This window comes from Somniosus microcephalus, chromosome 19, assembly GCF_052327205.1.
Source record: "Somniosus microcephalus isolate GS21.2 chromosome 19, FLI_Smic_1.0, whole genome shotgun sequence".
Lineage (NCBI taxonomy): Eukaryota > Metazoa > Chordata > Chondrichthyes > Squaliformes > Somniosidae > Somniosus > Somniosus microcephalus.
The window spans coordinates 5283699-5302563 of record NC_141005.1 but is presented as its reverse complement, the minus strand read 5'-3'; positions in this window follow the sequence as shown (position 1 = coordinate 5302563).

Genomic DNA, 18865 nt, shown 5'->3' with positions numbered 1-18865 from the left:
TTAACAGTCTGGGATACATTTCATTGGGGCCTAGGGATTTATCCACTTTCAAAGATGCTAAACCCCTGAATACTTCCTCTTTAACTATGTTTATTTAATCTAATATTTCACACTCCTCCTCCCTGATTGCAATTTCTGCATTGTCCCCCTCTCTTTTGTGAAAACAGACGCAAAGTATTCAATAAGAACCATATCTTCTGCCTCCACACGCAGGTTACCTTTATGGTCCCTAATAGGCCCTACTCTTACATTAGTTATCATCTTGCTCTTAATGTATTTATAGAACATCTTTGGGTTTTCCTTGATTTTACTTGCCAATATTTTTTCATGCCCTCTCTTTGGTTTCCTAATTTCCTTTACATAAGAACATAGACGTAGGAGCAGGAGTCGGTCAGTTGGCCCCTTGAGCTTGCTCCGCCATTCAATAAGATCATGGCTGATCTGATCTTGGCCTCAACTCCACTTCCCTGCCCGCTCCCCATAACCCTTGACTCCCTTACCATTCAAAAATCTGTCTATCTCCACCTTCAATATATTCAATGACTCCGCCTCCACAGCTCTCTGGGGAAGAGAATTCCAAAGATTCACGACCCTCTGAGAGAAGAAATTCCTCCTCATTTCCGATTTAAATGGGAGACCCCTTATTCTGAAATTATGCCCCCTAGTTTTAGATTCCCCCATGAGGGGAAACATCCTCTCTGCATCTATCCTGTCAAGCCCCTTCAAAATGTTATGTTTCAATAAGATCCCCTCTCATTGTTCTAAACTCCAATGAGTATAGGCCCAACCTGCTCAACCTTTCTTCATAAGACAACCCTTTTATCTCCGGAATCAACCTCGTGAACCTTCTCTGAACTGCCTCCAATGCAAGTTCCTTAAATAAGGAGACCAAAACTGTACGCGGTATTCCAGGTGTGGTCTCACCAACGCCCTGTACAGTTGTAACAAGACTTCCCTACTTTTATACTCCATTCCCTTTGCAATAAAGGCCAACACTCCATTTGCCTTCCTAATTACTTGCTGTACCTGCATGCTAACTTTTTGTGATTCGTGTACAAGGACCCCCAGATCCCTCTGTACCTCAGCATTTTGTAATCTCTCCCCATTTAAATAATAATTTGCTTTTTTATTTTTCCTACCAAAGTGGATAACCTCACATTTTCCCACATTATACTCCATCTGCCAGATTCCTGCCCACTCACTTAGCCTATCTCTATCCCTTCGGAGATTCTTTGCGTCCTCCACACAATTTGCTTTCCCACCTATCTTTGTATCATCAGCAAATTTGGCTACATTACATTCAGTCCCTTCATCCAAGTCATTAATATAGATTGTAAATAGTTGAGGCCCCAGCACTGATCCCGGGACACCCCACTAGTTAGTTTGCCAACCTGAAAATGACCCATTTATCCTGACTCTCTGTTTTCTGTTAGTTAGCCAATCCTCTATCCATGCTAATATATTACCCCCAACCCCGTGAACTCTTATCTTGTGTAGTAACCTTTTATGTGATACCTTATTGAATGCCTTCTGGAAATCCAAATACAGGACATCCACTGGTTCCCCTTTATCCACCCTGCTCGTTACATCCTCAAAGAACTCCAGCAAATTTGTCAAACATGATTTCCCTTTCATAATTATGATTTTCTAAATGTCCTGCTACCACTTCCTTAATGATGGACTCCAGCATTTTACCAATGACAGATGTTAGGCTAACTGGTCGATAGTTGCCTGGTTTCTGTCTCCTTCCTTTTTAAATAGGGACGTTACATTTGCGGTTTTCCAGTCCGCTGACACTTCTCCAGAATCCAGGGAATTTTGGTAGATTACAACCAATGCATCCACTATCTCTGCAGCCACCTCTTTTAAGACTCTAGGATGCAGGCCATCGGGTCCAGGGGACTTGTCCATCTTTAGTCCCATTAGTTTGCCTAGTACTTTCTCTTTAGTGATAGTGATTGTTTTAAGTTCCCCCCCCCCGCAATTGCCCCTTGATTATCCATTATTGGGATGCTTTTAGTGTCTTCTACCATGAAGACTGATACAAAATATTTGTTCAAATTCGCCGCCATTTCCCTGTTTCCCATTATTAATCCCCCAGGCTCTTCCTCTAGGGGACCAACTGACATAAATCGTGCCATTCATGTAGAAAGGACTTATGAAATATACCGGGCAGCCTGCCGGTGGCGCTGTCCAGGGAGAGTATAAATACTCGTGCGCGGGCCCAGCTTGCTCAGGGACATTTTGTAAACAGGAACTAGTGAAGGATAACTAGACTTCCATGTTGTGAAACAGTCGATTAAAGCCTTGTTTAATACTCTGACCAAGTGCCTAGTAGTTTTCTTACGTCACCAACATTTACTTTAGCTACTCTCTTCCTTTTTATATACCTATAGCAGCTCTTACTGTCTGTTTTTATATTACTTGCTAGCTTACTCTCATAAGCTACCTTCTCTCTCTTTATCATTTTTTTAGTCGTCTTTTGCTGGTTTTTAAAAATTTCCCAATCCTCTGGCCTTCCACTATTCCTCACAGCATTGTATGCTTTTGTTTTCAATTTGATACCATCCTTTACTTCCTTAGTTAGCCACGGATGGTTCATCCTTCTCTTAGAGATTTTCTCTCTGGAATATATCTTTGCTGAGAGTTGTGAAATATCTCCTTAAATGTTTGCCACTACTTTTCTACATTCTTACCCTGTAATATATTTTCCCAGTCCACTTTAACCAAGTCTGCCTTCATATCTTTGTAATTACCTTTAAGTTCAGGACACTAGTTTGAGACCTAGCTTTCTCACGCTCAAACTGAATTTGAAATTCTACTATGCTATGATCACTCTTCCCAAGAGGATCCTTTACTTCAAGATCATTAATTGATCCAGTGTAGCGATTCGTGTGCATCGCCACTAAATAATCAAGTTCGACTTCGACGAACTATAAATAAGTTGTTTATTTACAGGAACAGGTTAAATACAACAGGTAAGGTAGCAGGTAAGATGGCTGACTGTAGGAGCACCGTGGTGTAGGTCTTTCCCCAGCGGGGACGCCACGAGGACTGACTAGAAGTTTCCGAACTCAACTGCCAACAGGTTCCGAGCTCAACTGCTAGCAGGTTCCGAGCTCTACTGCCAGAAGGTTCCAAGCTCTGACGTCATGACATCATAACACAGAGTACAGGAATGAAGCCTGAGTGCAGTAACAGATACATTTAAAGGTAAGTTAAAGGGAATTATGTATCTCAATGTAAGGGACAACCGGTGGTACCGCCACATAGGCCCCCCCAGAATTCGCTTTAACGAAAGTCCAAGGATGAGATGGTCTGACGAGCTGGTCTCAGCGGGCGTGCTGTCTCGACTTGGCGGGCCAGGTCTGAAGATGCTGGTCGTAAGCGGATCCTTACGCACGTCGTGGCGAATAAAACGTATCCGTCAGGCGAAGGACTGTGGAGACGTGCGAAACAGCAGGCCTTGTCAGAGTGATGGGCAGGTTGGGCGGACGCGGGCGATGGCTCCGTTGCTGTTGAAACAAGTCCTTGTTCTGACGAACTCTGCAGGAACGCCAAACGAGCGATCCAGAAGGACTTGACAGGCGAGGTCGGTGAACTCGCCGACAGGTGAGCGAAACCTTCAGGAGGCTGGAACACGCGGAACGGTGCGTGCCATAGTGCTACGACGTTAACACAACAGAGGGTGAAGAGTCGCTGTGTTGATCAGTGATCGGTGAGGCCAGCAACTTTCACGTGGCTGATCGCGGCCGCAGGATGCCCGTTGGACCCGTCCTTGATGTGTGCAGCGTCAGTAGAGGTTTGCGTTTGTTAAAGGGAAAACTGGAGAAAGGGCGGCAACGGTCCGGGTTCTTGTTGCTTTCAGGAAGGGTCAACTCTGCCTGGAGGGCGGCAACACTTGTAATTGTTGCCGATTTACGAGAACACAGCCGGGAGGGCGGCACGCTTTTTGTTCACGCCGAAACGTGTAGTAGGTAACACAACCAGCAGACTGAAGGGTTGGTACGTCGTCGGCGGAGAAGGAGTCGTCGTTTTTCACGAGGGATAGGTCCTCGTGGTTCACGAGGGATGGGTCCTCGTGCACGTGGAGTGCGTCCTCGTGTTTCATGGGGGTGAGTCCTCGTGGTATCCCCGCAGGGCGCGCTCCGATTGTGGGCCCGAACATGCTGTACCCCGCGCTTGGAGAGATGTATACTTGCTGTTGCTTTGGACGTAGAGGCGGACGATCCGTGTGGCGGTAGGAAAGACGAGTACGGGGACCGTAAGCAAGTGCGTGGTCGGCGCCGCATTGATGTTCTTGTCGAACGGGGCTTCTACCTTTATAAAGCACGAGGGAGACTGTGGCTCCCTGGATTGTGGTAGCGACAGCAAAACGGCTGGTGCTTCCATGGCGTGCTTCTTTTGTGAAAATTGCTCACAAAAAAACGGGGTCCGGTTGAGTTTTGTCCGTGTCAAACGGGATCTGCTCCAGACTGCGCTTACCTTGCGAATACGTTTGCAAAGACGGGGTCGCCTTTGGCGGAATCGGTGTTAGGCGGTTGCTGTTCCGTGGTTGTTCGTCGGTCGTCTTGTGGGAAGACGAGGTTCAGGCGCGTGTTGCTACCGTGAAAGTTGTTCACGGATACGGGTTCACCAATTGTAGTGTTGGAATTGTTGAGCTCCCGTACTCACGTCGTTGGGTCACCAATGTAGCGATTCATGTGCATCGCCACTAAATAATCGACTTCGACTTCGACGAACTATAAATAAGTTGTTTATTTACAGCAACAGGTTAAATACAACAGGTAAGGTAGCAGGTAAGATGGCTGACTGTAGGAGCACCGTGGTGTAGGTCTTTCTCCAGCGGGGACGCCACGAGGACTGACTAGAAGTTTCCGAGCCCAACTGCTAGCAGGTTCCGAGCTCAACTGCCAGCAGGTTCCGAGCTCTACTGCCAGAAGGTTCCAAGCTCTGACGTCATGACGTCATAACGCAGAGTACAGGAATGAAGCCTGAGTGCAGTAACAGATACATTTAAAGGTAAGTTAAAGGGAATTATGTATCTCAATGTAAGGGACAACCGGTGGTACCGCCACACCAGCCTCATTACAGGTTACCAGATCTAAAATAGTCTTCACCCTGGTTGGTTCCATAACATATTGTTCCAAGAAACCATCCATTATAGAAACATAGAAGATAGGAGCAGGAGTAGGCCATTCGGCCCCTCGAGCCTGCTCCGCCATTTAATGAGATCATGGCTGATCATCCAAATTCAGTACCCTGTCCCTGCTTTCTCCCCATATCCCTTGATCCCTTTAGCCTTAAGAAATGTATCCAACTCCTTCTTGAACATATTTAATGAATTGGCCTCCGCTGCCTTCTGTGGTAGAGAATTCCACAGGTTCACCACTCTCTGGGTGAAGAAATTCCTCCTCATCTCTGTCCTAAATGGCTTACCCCTTATCCTTAGACTGTGACCCCTGGTTCTGGACTCCCCCGCCATCGAGAACATCCTTCCTGCATCTAGTCTGTCTAGTCCTGTTAGAATTTTATAAGTTTCAATGAGATCCCCTCTCATTCTTCTAAACTCTAGCGAATACAAGCCCAATCGACCCAATCTCTCTTCATACGTCATTCCTGCCATCTCAGGTATCAGTCTGGTGAATCTTCGCTGCACTCCCTCCATGGCAAGAACATCCTTCCTCAGATAGGGCGACCAAAACTGCACACAATACTCAAGGTGTGGTCTCACCAAGGCTCTGTACAACTGCAGCAAGACATCCTTGCTCCTGTACTCGAATCCTCTCGCTATGAAGGCCAACGTACCATTTGCCTTCTTAACCACCGGCTGCACCTGCATACTTACCTTCAGCGACTGGTGCACAAGGACACCCAGGTCTTGTTGCACTTCCCCTTTTCCCAATCTATTGCCATTCAGATAATAATCTGCCTTCCTGTTTTTGCCACCAAAGTGGATAACCTCACATTTATCCACATTATACTGCATCTGCCATGCTTCTGCCCAATCACCCAACCTGTTCAAATCATCCTGGAGTTTCTCTGTACCCTCCTCACAGCACACACGCCCACCCAGCTTTGTGTCATCTGCAAACTTGGAGATAGTACATCTAGTTCCCTCGTCTAGATCATTAATACATATTGTGAATAACTGGGGTCCTAGCACCGATCCCTGTGGTACCCCACTAGTCACTGCCTGCCACTCAGAAAAAGACCCGTTTATTCCAACTCTTTGCTTCCTGTCTGCCAACCAGTTCTCTATCCAAGTCAGTACCTTGCCTCCAATCCCATGTGCTTCAACTTTGCACGCTAATCTCTTATGCGGGACCTTATTGAAAGCGTTCTGAAAGTCCAAATACACCACATCCACTGGTTCTCCCTTATCTATTCTACCAGTTACATCCTCAAAAAATTCCAGCAGATTAGTCAAGCATGATTTACCTTTTGTAAATCCATGTTGACTTTGTCCGCTCCTGTCACTGTTTCCCAAGTGCTCTGCTATTACATTTTTTATAATGGACTCTAGCATTTTCCCCACTGCCGATGTCAGGCTTACCGATCTATAATTCCCCGCTTTCTCTCTACCACCTTTTTTGAATAGTGGGGTAACATTAGCTACCCTCCAATCCATGGGAACTAATCCAGAGTCTATAGAATTTTGGAAGATGACCAGCAATGCATCTACTATTTCTAGGGCCACTTCCTTAAGTACCCTAGGATGTAGATTATCAGGCCCTGGGGATTTATCAGCCTTCAATCCCATCAATTTCCCTAACACCATTTCCCTACAAATACTGATTTCATTCAGTTCCTCCCTCTCATTAGACCCTATGTTCCCCGACATTTCTGGGAGGTTATTTGTGTCCTCCTTTGTCAAGACAGAACCAAAGTATGTATTTAATTGGTCAGCCATTTCTTTGTTCCCCATTATAAATTCCCCTGATTCTGACTGCAAGGGACCTACGCTTGACTTCAACAACCTTTTTCTCTTCACATATCTATAGAAGCTTTTACAGTCAGTTTTTATGTTCTCTGCAAGCTTACTCTCATACTCTATTTCCCCCCTCTTAATTAATCCCTTTGTCCTCCTTTGCTGAATCCTAAACTGCTCCCAATCCTCAGGTTTGCTGCTTTTTCTGGCCAATTTGTATGTCCTCTCCTTGGATCTTATGCTATCCCTAATTTCCCTTGTTAGCCATGGTTGAGTCACCTTTTTTGTTTTATTTTTATGCCAAACAGGGATGAACAAATTCTGTAGTTCATCCATGCGATCTTTAAATGTTTGCCATTGCCTATCCACCATCAACCCTTTAAGTAACGTTCCCCAATCCATCCTAGCCAACTCGCGCCTCATACCATCGTAGTTTCCTTTATTTAAATTCAGGACCCTAGTCCGAGTCAAATACTTCACTCTCCATCTTAATGAAGATGAATGTATTAATGAATTATACACTCTAAGAACTCTTCCTCAAGTCTACCTTATAATTTCACCCCTGCACTTTCTATACTCCTCTAGGGATTCTGCAGTATTGAGCCCTCGGTATCTGTCATAAGCTTCCCTTTTTTTCTTTTTCCTTCCCTGTATGCTCCTTGACATCCAGGGAGTTCTAGATTTGTTAGTGCCACCCTTTTTCTTTAAGGGAACATACTTACTCTGAACCCTCACTATCTCCTCCTTGACTGCCTCCCACTGTTCTGACACTGATTTACCTTCAAGTTTCTGTCTCCAGTCCACTTTGGCTAAATCATATCTCAGCTTAGTAAAATTAGCTTTTCCCCAATTGAGAACTTTTATTCCTTGTCTATCCTTGTCCTTTTCCATAACTACCCTAAATCTAACTGAATTATGATCACTACCACCATTATGCTCTCCCACTGATACCCTTTCCACCTGCCCAGCTTCATTCCCAAAAACCAGGTCCAGAACCGCCCCCTCTCTTGTTGGGCTTACGACGTACTGCCTAAAAAAGTTCTCCTGAATGGATTTTAAGAATTCTGCTCCCTCTATACCTTTCACACTGATTTTATCCCAGTTAATATTAGGGAAGTTGAAATCCCCGACTATTGCTGCCCTATTTTTGCACATCTCAGAAATTTGCCTACATATTTGCTCTTCTATCCCCCTCTGACTGTTTGGGGGTCTATAGTACACTCCCAGCAGTGTGATTGCCCCTTTTTTGCTTTTCAGTTCAACCCATGTGGCCTTGTTGGATGATCCTTCTACGATATCAGTCCTCCTCACAGCTGTAATTGTTTATTTAATCAATATTGCGACCCCACCCCTTTTTTATCCCCCTATCTTGTCTGAAAACCCTGTAATCGGGTATGTTGAGCTGCCATTCCTGCCCTTCTTTCAGCCATGTCTCAGTAATAGCTATAATATCATACTCCCACGTGTCTATCTGTGCCCTCAGCTCATCTGCTTTATTCCCTAGACTCCTTGTGTTGAAGTATATACCTGTACCATTCATTCACTGTGCGAATATGAGGATTGAGATCACAGGCCCAACGACGGAGTCTCAATTTTATTTACATGGACCAAGTGTTATATATAGACCCTTGTAAAGTCTGTAGGTATTATGGCGAATTAATACACAGACTACAAGAGTAACTTTAACAGGACTTTGCTATTCGAAGGTCAGGGCGAATCTGCCCAATAAATCCTGACACAGCACTTATATACCGGTGTGGTCACAGTCGGTATTACAGTATACAGCAGCCAAGATAAAGTAGTGCCACACCTAAAATAGTTCTCTTAAAGGTGGACGGTTACATACAATAGTTCTCTTAAAGGTAGAACAGTTACATACACTACAACCCTTAGCTTCTCTATGATGTGATCTCTGCTCCAGTCAGGAACCGATCCAGCTCCCTCTCGAAGAGATTCGGCACCCACCACACCAGCCAGCAACACATTTCAGAGGCTCACTACACTCTCGGCAAAGAACCGCCTAAAATCCAGTCTATTCCCACTCCTACATAGTTTAAATTCGTGTCACCGGTCGTCCTCAATCTAAACTGGCATAATCTCTCAATAGGGATGCTATCCAGCCTTTTCATTATTTTATAGACCGCTGTCAGGTCACCTCTAAGTCTACGCTGCTGTAAACAGACCAAGGGTAGATAGAGAGAAACTATTTCCTCCGGTGGGGGAGTCCAGAACAAGCAGGCATAACCTTAAAATTACAGCTAGTCTGTTCAGGGGTGATGTCAGGTAAAGGGTAGTGGCAATATGGAACTCTCTTCCCTCCAAAACACTTTAGCTGTTGGGGGTCAATTGAAATTTTCAAAGCTGCGATTGATGGATTTTTGTTCCAGAGCCTGACGCCCGCCTCCAGCAGTAGAGTCAGGTACCGGGGCCTCCAGCAGTAGAGTCAGGTACCGGGGCCTCCAGCAGTAGAGTCAGGTACCGGGGCCTCCAGCAGTAGAGTCAGGTACCGGGGCCTCCAGCAGTAGAGTCAGGTACCGGGGCCTCCAGCAGTAGAGTCAGGTACCGGGGCCTCCAGCAGTAGAGTCAGGTACCGGGGCCTCCAGCAGTAGAGTCAGGTACCGGGGCCTCCAGCAGTAGAGTCAGGTACCGGGGCCTCCAGCAGTAGAGTCAGGTACCGGGGCCTCCAGCAGTAGAGTCAGGTACCGGGGCCTCCAGCACTGGAGTCAGGTACCGGGGCCTCCAGCAGTAGAGTCAGGTACCGGGGCCTCCAGCAGTAGAGTCAGGTACCGGGGCCTCCAGCAGTAGAGTCAGGTACCGGGGCCTCCAGCAGTAGAGTCAGGTACCGGGGCCTCCAGCAGTAGAGTCAGGTACCGGGGCCTCCAGCAGTAGAGTCAGGTACCGGGGCCTCCAGCAGTAGAGTCAGGTACCGGGGCCCCCAGCACTGGAGTCAGGTACCGGGGTCTCCAGCAGTAGAGTCAGGTACCGGGGTCTCCAGCAGTAGAGTCAGGTACCGGGGCCTCCAGCAGTAGAGTCAGGTACCGGGGCCTCCAGCAGTAGAGTCAGGTACCGGGGCCTCCAGCAGTAGAGTCAGGTACCGGGGCCTCCAGCAGTAGAGTCAGGTACCGGGGCCTCCAGCAGTAGAGTCAGGTACCGGGGCCTCCAACAGTAGAGTCAGGTACCGGGGCCTCCAGCAGTAGAGTCAGGTACCGGGGCCTCCAGCAGTAGAGTCAGGTACCGGGGCCTCCAGCAGTAGAGTCAGGTACCGGGGCCTCCAGCAGTAGAGTCAGGTACCGGGGCCATCAGCAACTGCCTACCCCACTTCTGCTAGTTTCATCAGCTCACAGTTAAGCCACTGGACCCAGAGATAACAAATTTTCAGTTGGACTCTGGCACTGAGATTGGTTATGTGTCACAACTTTTCGTTGTCTGTTGCGTAAAGGAAATGTACATTGGATCTTTCAGTCATTTCCATTCATTACAGCAACATATGCAGAACACAATGTTAATAAATTCATCACTTTATTAACAATAATTAAAATAAACTGATCCCACTGCATTGCATTATCAAAGGTTCCATCTTTTAGATAGGCCTTAAACTGAGGCCTCACCTGCATATTTGAGGAATAACAGGGAGTTCTCTCCGGTGTCCTGGGCCAATATTCCTCTCTCAACCAACATCAACAAAACTGATGAAGTGGTCATTCATCTAATTGCTGTTTGTGGGAGCTTGCTGTGTGCAAATTGGCTGCTGCATTGGTCTGTATAACAACAGTGACTACACTTTAGAAGTAATTTATTGATTGCCAAGTGTTTTAGGACATCCTGAGAACACGCAATCTCCACATCAATTCACGTTCTTTCTTCAAATAGGTAGTTTTTTTAAACCCACCTCAGGTGTTCCTCTCACCTGCCAGTTCTGTAAATAAATAAACTGCACAGAAGCCCAGGGCCCCCAATACCTAACCTAGGCCTGCTTCTTGGAAGTAATAGCCAATGCGAATAGTAATCTGCAGAATGGCAGCAGAAAATAAACACAAGGCTGCTTTAATTACTGTAAATTGCGCATACCCAATTTACTTCGCTCCACCATTGGCGGCCGTGCCTTCAGCCCCAAGCTCTGGATTCCCTCCCTAAACCTCTCCGCCTCATTACCTCTCTCTCCTTAAAACCTACCTTTATACCAAGCTTTTGGTCACCTGTCTTAAGTGGCTCGGTGTCAAATTGTGTCTGAAAACGCTCCTGTGCAGTGCCTTGGGGCATCTGTAACCCCACTATTTAAGAAAGGAGGGAGAGAGAAAATGGGGAACTACAGACCAGTTAGCCTGATATCAGTAGTAGGGAAAATGCTAGAATCGATTATTAAGGACATGGCAACAGGGCATTTAGAAAATAATAATAGGATTGGGTAGAGTCAACACGGATTTATGAAAGGGAAATCGTGTTTGACAAAACTATTGAGTTTTCTGAGGTTGTAACTAGCAGAATAGATAAGGGGGAACCAGTGGATGTGATGTATTTGGATTTTCATAAAGTTTTCAGTAAGTGTGCCACACAAGAGGTTATTAAACAAAATTAGGGCTCATGGGATTGGGGGTAATATACCAGCATAGATTGAGGATTGGTTAATGGACAGAAAACAGAGAGTAGGAATAAACGGGTCATTTTCGGGTTGGCAGGCTGTAACTAGTGGAGTGCCGCAAGGATCAGTGCTTGAGCCTTAGCCATTCACAATCTGCATCAATGATCTGGATGAGGGGACCAAATGTAATATATCCAAGTTTGCTGAAGATACAAAGCTGGGTGGGAATGTAAGTTGTGTGGAAGATGCAAGGAGGCTTCAAGCGGATATAGACAGGCTATACTACAGTTATACAGGGCCTTGGTGAGATCACACCTGGAGTACTGTGTGCAGTTTTGGTCTCCTTACCTAAGAAAGGATATACTTACCATAGAGGGAGTGCAGCGAAGGTTCACCAGACTGATTCCTGGGATGCCAGGACTGTCATATGAGGAGAGATTGGGTCGACTAGGCCTGTATTCACTAGAGTTTAGAAGAATGAGAGGGGATCTCATTGAAACATATACAATTCTGACAGGGCTAGACAGACTGGATGCAGGGAGGATGTTTCCCCTGGCTGGGGGGTCTAGAACGAGGGGGCACAGTCTCAGGATACAGGGTAGGATATTTAGGACTGAGATAAGGAGAAATTTCGTCACTCAAGAGGGTGGTGAACCTGTGGAATTCTCTACCACAGAAGGCTGTGGAGGCCAAGTCAATTAGAGAAGCGTGCGATAAGAGCACAGCTGTCATCATGGGTGACTTTAATTTACATATTGATTGGACTACCCAAATTAGTAAAAATTCTGAGGAGGAGGAATTCCTGGAATGTTTTCGGGACGGTTATCTGGACCAATATGTCGAGGAGCCGACTCGAGATCAGGCCATTTTAGACTGGGTATTGTGCAATGAGAAGGGACTTATCAGCAATCTTCTTGTACGAGGCCCCTTGGGTCAGAGCGATCATAATATGATCGAGCTCTCAGTCGAGATGGAGAGTGAGGAAATTGAATCAGAGACTAAAGGTCCAGAACTTAAATAAAGGGAATTACGAGGGTATGAGACGGGAATTGGGTAAGATTGATTGGGTGGTGTTTTATGGGGGGATTGACAGTGGATAGACAATGGCAAGCATTCAAAGATAGAATGGAAGAATTCCAGAACATGTTTATACCGGTTTGGCATAAAAATAAACCTAAAAAGGTGACTCAACCGTGGATAACGAGGGAAATTAGGGACAGCATAAAATCAAAAAAAAGGGCATATCAACTGGCAAAAAAAAGCACCAGACCGGAAGATTGGGGGCAGTACAGGATACAGCAAAAGAGGACAAAGGGATTAATCAGGAAGGGGAAAATAGAATACGAAAGTAAACTTGCAGCAAACATAAAGACAGACTGCAAAAGCTTTTATCGGTATATCAGGAGGAAAAGACTGGTAAAATCCCAAGTCGGTCCCTTGCAGTCCGATTCGGGAGAATATATAATGGAGAATAAGGAAATGGCAGACCAATTAAACTCATACTTTGGTTCTGTATTCACAAAGGAGGACACAAATAACCTCCCAGGAATATCGGCAAACATAGGGACTAATGAGAGGGAGGAGCTGACAGAAATTAGTATCTCTAGGGATATGGTGTTGGGTAAGTTGAGGGGACTGAAGGCCGACAAATCCCCGGGGCCTGATAAACTACATCCTAGGGTACTTAAGGAGGTGGCCCTGGAGATAGCAGATGCTCTAAGGATCATCTTCCGGAACTCCATTGACTCGGGAACAGTACCCGTGGATTGGAGGGTAGCTAATGTTACCCCAATATTTAAAAAGGGGGGTAGAGAGAAAGCAGGGAATTATAGACCAGTAAGCCTTACATCGGTTGTGGGCAAAATGCTAGAGTCCATTATTAAGGATAAAATAGCGGAGCACTTGACAAATGGGGAAAGGATCGGACAGAGTCAACATGGATTTACAAAGGGTAAATCGTGTTTGACTAATCTGCTGGAATTTTTTGAGGAAGTAACTGGTAAAATAGATGGGGGAGAGCCAGTGGATGTGGTGTACCTTGACTTCCAGAAAGCCTTCGATAAGGTCCCACACAAAAGATTATCATGCAAAATTAAGGCTCATGGGATTGGGGGCAAAGTATTAACGTGGATAGAGAACTGGCTGGCGGATAGAAAACAGAGAGTTGGAATAAACGGCTCGTTTTCGGAGTGGCAGGCAGTGACCAGCGGGGTGCCGCAAGGATCTGTCCTGGGACCCCAGCTGTTCACAATATATATAAATGATCTGGATCAGGGAATTGGATGCAATATTTCCAAATTCGCTGACGACACTAAACTAGGAGGAGGGGTGGGCTCTGATGAGGATGTCAGGAGGCTACAGTGCGATTTGGACAGGTTGGGGGAATGGGCGGATACGTGGCAGATGCACTATAATGTGGATAAATGCGAGGTTATCCACTTTGGGGGTAAAAACAGGAGGGTAGATTATCTAAATGGCAATAGATTGGGAGATGGGGAAGTGCAGAGGGACCTGGGTGTTCTTGTGCACCAGTCACTGAAGGAGAGCATGCAGGTGCAACAGGCGATTAAGAAGGCAAATGGTATGTTGGCCTTCATATCAAGGGGGTTCGAGTATAGGAATAGGGATACCTTACTACAGCTGTACAAGGTGCTGGTGAGACCGCATCTGGAGTATTGTGTACAGTTTTGGTCGCCCCAACTGCGGAAGGATGTTCTTGCCATGGAAAGAGTGCAACGGCGATTCACCAGGCTGATACCTGGAATGGCGGGAATGACCTACGAAGAGAGATTAAATAGTTTGGGCTTGTACTCACTGGAGTTTAGAAGATTGAGAGGGGATCTCATCGAAACATATAAAATTATGGCAGGCCTGGACAGGCTGAATTCAGAGAGAATGTTTCCAATGGCCGTGGAGCACAGAACCAGGGGCCACAGTCTAAAAATAGCGGGCAAATCATTTAAAACAGAGATGAGGAAGAATTTCTTCACTCAAAGAGTGGTGAGCCTGTGGAATTCCCTGCCACAGAGGGCTGTGAAGGCTAATTCAATAAATATTTTCAAGAGAGAATTGGATATATTTCTGAAGGCTAAGGGGATTAAGGGTTACGGAGAAAAGGCGGGGACGGGGTACTGAACTGGTAAGATCAGCTATGATCTCAGACGAAGATCAGCCATGATCTCATTGAATGGTGGAGCAGGCTCGAAGGGCCGAATGGCCTACTCCTGTTCCTATCTCTATGTATCTATGTATGTATCACTGAATATATTTAAGAAGGAGATAGATAGATTTCTAGACACAAAAGACATCAAGGGGTATGGGGAGAGAGCGGGAATATGGTATTGAGATAGAGGATCGGCCATGATCATATTGAATGGCGGAGCAGGCTCGAAGGGCCGAATGGCCTACTGCTCCTAATTTTCTATGTTTCTATGTCTAAGTGAGTGGGCAAAAACATGGCAAAAAGAATATAATGTGGAGAAATGTGAAGTTATCCACTTTGGTAGGAAAAATAGAAAAGCAGAGTATTTTTTAAATGGTGAGAGATTGGGAAGTGTTGGTGTTCAGAAGAACCTGGGTGTCCTTGTACACGAACCACTGAAAGTTAACATGCAGGTACAGCAAGCAATTAGGAAAGCAAATGGTATGTTGGCCTTCATTACAAGAGGATTTGAGTATAAGAGTAAAGACATCTTACTGCAATTACATAGGGCCCTGGTGAGACCACACCTGGAGTATTGGCCCAGTAATTCGGGTCCCAGCGCGTGAGTACGGACGGGGTACTCACGCGTGGGCCCGTTGGAAGTGCCGGATTTCAGCATGCACAGCGCATGCGCGGAAAACCGGCATTTCCTCTCCTCTGAACCAAGGGGTTAAGAGGCGGTTCCCGTGCGACGCTTCAGGCAGCGCGTACGCGTTGAACTTCGGTTTTTTTGACAGGTTTGTCCGTGCCTGACGGCCTCCACTTTTTACGAATGAAAAAAGCAGACGTAAGGACTTAGTTTTAAAAGGTAAGTGGTCCAATAATTAAAGTTAGAATTTTTTATACAGGTTTATTATTTTTAAAGAATTTACAGTAAGGTAAGTGTATTTTTGGACCCGATTTCTTGAAAAAAAATTTTTTGCAGAAATTTGAATAATTGTTTAAAATAGTTTTTTACAGTTATTAATAGTTAATTTAATTCGTGGGATTTTTTAAAACTTTGATTTGAAGTTTAAGTACTGTTTTGGGCGCCCAGAGTTTTCAGGAGTTTGACAGGTCTTATGTCTAACTCATGAATGGACTTTTGTAAACTCCCATTGGTTGCCCAGTGCTCACGTGATCCCAGCCGGCTCATCGCACTAAGTACGCCGCTGGATCACGCACGCACAGCGCGCCGGGAGCTGAACCGGGCCACAGACCGGAAATCCACGCAGGCCCAGTCTTCAAATGTCAGCGCGATATGTTAGTGTAGGTCGGGGGCTTGCACCCGCGGGAAGCCCCCGACCCAAATTTCTGGGCCATTGTGTACAGTTTTGGTCTCCTTACCTAAGGAAGGATATACTTGCCACAGAGGGAGTGCAACAAAGGTTCACCAGACTGGTTCCTGGGATGGGGGGATTGTCCTATGAGGAGAGATTGAGTAGACTAGGTTTATATTCTCTAGAGTTTAGAAGAATGAGGTGATCTCATTGAAACATACAAAATTCTTACAGGGCTTGACAGGGTAGATGCAGGGAGGATGTTTCCCCCTGACTGGGGAGTCTAGAACCAGGGGTCACAGTCTCAGAATAAGGGGTCGGCCATTTAGGTCTGAGATGAGGAGAAATTTCTTCACTCAGAAGGTGTTGAATCTTTGGAATTCTCTACCCCAGAGGGCTGTGGAGGCTCAGTTTTTGAATATATTCAAGACAGAGATCAATAGATTTTTGAATATTAAGGAAATCAAGGGATATGGGGATAGTGCAGGAAAGTGGAGTTGAGGTAGAAGATCAGCCATGATCTCATTGAATGGCGGAGCAGGCTCGCGGGGCCGTATGGCGGAGCAGGCTCGAGGGGCCGTATGGCGGAGCAGGCTCGAGGGGCCGTGTGGCGGAGCGGGCTCGAGGGGCCGTGTGGCGGAGCAGGCTCGAGGGGCCGTATCGCCGACTCCTGCTCCTATTTCTTACGTTCTTACGTTTTACTACATTATAGGCGCTACATAAATGGCGGGAGGTCATGTGATGAAACCTTCTGGACTATGTCCAAGCACAGATGACAACCCTATAGTGTGTGACTTTGAGGGTATCCAGAGATATGGAGCAAAAGCAGGTAGATGGATTTAAGATACAGATTAGCTGTGATCTAACTGAATGGTGGGACAGGCTGAAGGGGCTGAATGGCTGACACGACCATGTTGTTGCACATACATAAAGGAACAAATCTTCAGTTTATAAATGATCGATTCCTGCCTTTCTCACTGTATCAAACTCCTGCCGCACAGGCCTGTGGTTCGGTTTATAAACACACACACACGCGGACACATAGAGTCACACATATACATACTCGTGCACTTTACAGAGACGTGCACACAGATACACACATATAGAGAGAGACATGCACACACACTCATACAAAGACACATGCACACATATACAGAGACACGTGAACGCAAACACACACGCATATATACGCACACAATTACACGCTTATAGTACCTTTGACATAGAAAAATGTTGCAAGGCACATGTGCACTCACACGCGCATTGTATTGACAGCTGCTGTTCAGGTTTTTGTTGGCAGGAGATTCTGCAATGCAGGCACGTTTCGTACTTTTGTACCTGTGAACTGGTATTGTTTTAGAACCTCGGCGAGCCCCAGCCTTTCGGGCTGTACGATGGAGGCTTGGGCAGCAGGAACTTGGGAGGCAAGTGCCGTTAAAGTGAATAGTGAAGAACAGAGGGGAGGGCGAGTAATAGAAGACCCAGCGACGATGAAGGAACGGCGATATATGTCCAAGTCAGGACGGTGTGTGACTTGCAGGCGATGGTGTTCCCATGCGTCTGCTGCCCTTGTCCTGCTAGGTAGGCGAGGTCGTGGGTTTGGGAGATGCTGCCAAAGGAGCATTTCTAAGGAATGTATTTTAAACTGGACAACTGTTTAAGAGAACAGATTTTAGAATCAGTGCTGAGAATCTTATAGCAGGTTTGTCTAAACAATTTCTGCAGTGCCATCTAGGGGAATAAAATCATGTTGGAATGGCAATGTGCTGGTGCTGGAATGCTGGATGCCAGTCCTCATTGACGGTTGCACACCTGGTAAATGTGCGGACTGGCCCAGTAACTGGGAGAGAGTGAAGCGCACCAACTCTCCTACAGCTGTGGAAAGGCAAATTAAAGGCCAACTCGCCACACATCACAAGTGCACCTCCTAGTGGTCAGCTGAGTCACAGCAGCACTGGCAAAAGCCTGGCATCACATCACCTGCTCTTTCAGTGGGGGGGGGGGGGGGGGGGAGGGAAAGAGAAAAATAAAATTAAAATGGTGCAAATCTTGTTTAAAAATATTTTGTAAGCAAAAGCAGTATCTTACTATAACCTTCTGATGAACTGTGTGAAACAAAAACATGGATTTGTCAATATCTTGTGTGTGTTTTAGGGTAAATCTGAATTTAAAGCTGGCTTGGGCATTAAGCTGTGGATCACTTAGTTGGGTGACAGAATCAGTCTGTAGGTGATCAATACACCCAGATGGCTGCATGCAATCAGACGATCCACTGATTGTCGCTCTCAGAGTGTTGCTGGCTTATCCCTGAACACAAGAATTAGGAGCAGGAGTCGGCCATACGGCCCCTCGAGCCTGCTCCGCCATCCAATAACAACAACTTGTTTTTATATAGCGCCTTTAACGTAGTAAAACGTCCCAAGGCGCTGCACAGGTGTATTTTAAGACAAAAAATTTGACACCGATACACGAGGATAAATTAGGGCAGATGACCAAAAACTTGGTCAAAGAGGTAGGTTTTAAGGAGCATCTTAAAAGGAGGAAAGAAAGGTAGCGAGGCGGAGAGGTTTAGGCAGGGAATTCCAGAGCTTAGGGCCTAGGCAACAGAAGGCACGGCCACCAAAGGTTGAGCGATTATAATCAGGGATCCTCAAGGAGGGCAGAATTAGAGGAGCGCAGATATCTCTGGGGGTTGTGAGGCTGAAGGAGATTACAGAGATAGGGAGGGGCGAGGCCATGGAGGGATTTGAAAACAAAGATGAGAATTTTGAAATTGAGGCGCTGCTTAACCGGGAGCCAATGTAGGTCAGCGAGCACAGGGGTGATGGGCAAACGGGACTTGGTGCGAGTTAGGACATGGGCAGCCGAGTTTTGATGACCTCAAGTTTACGTAG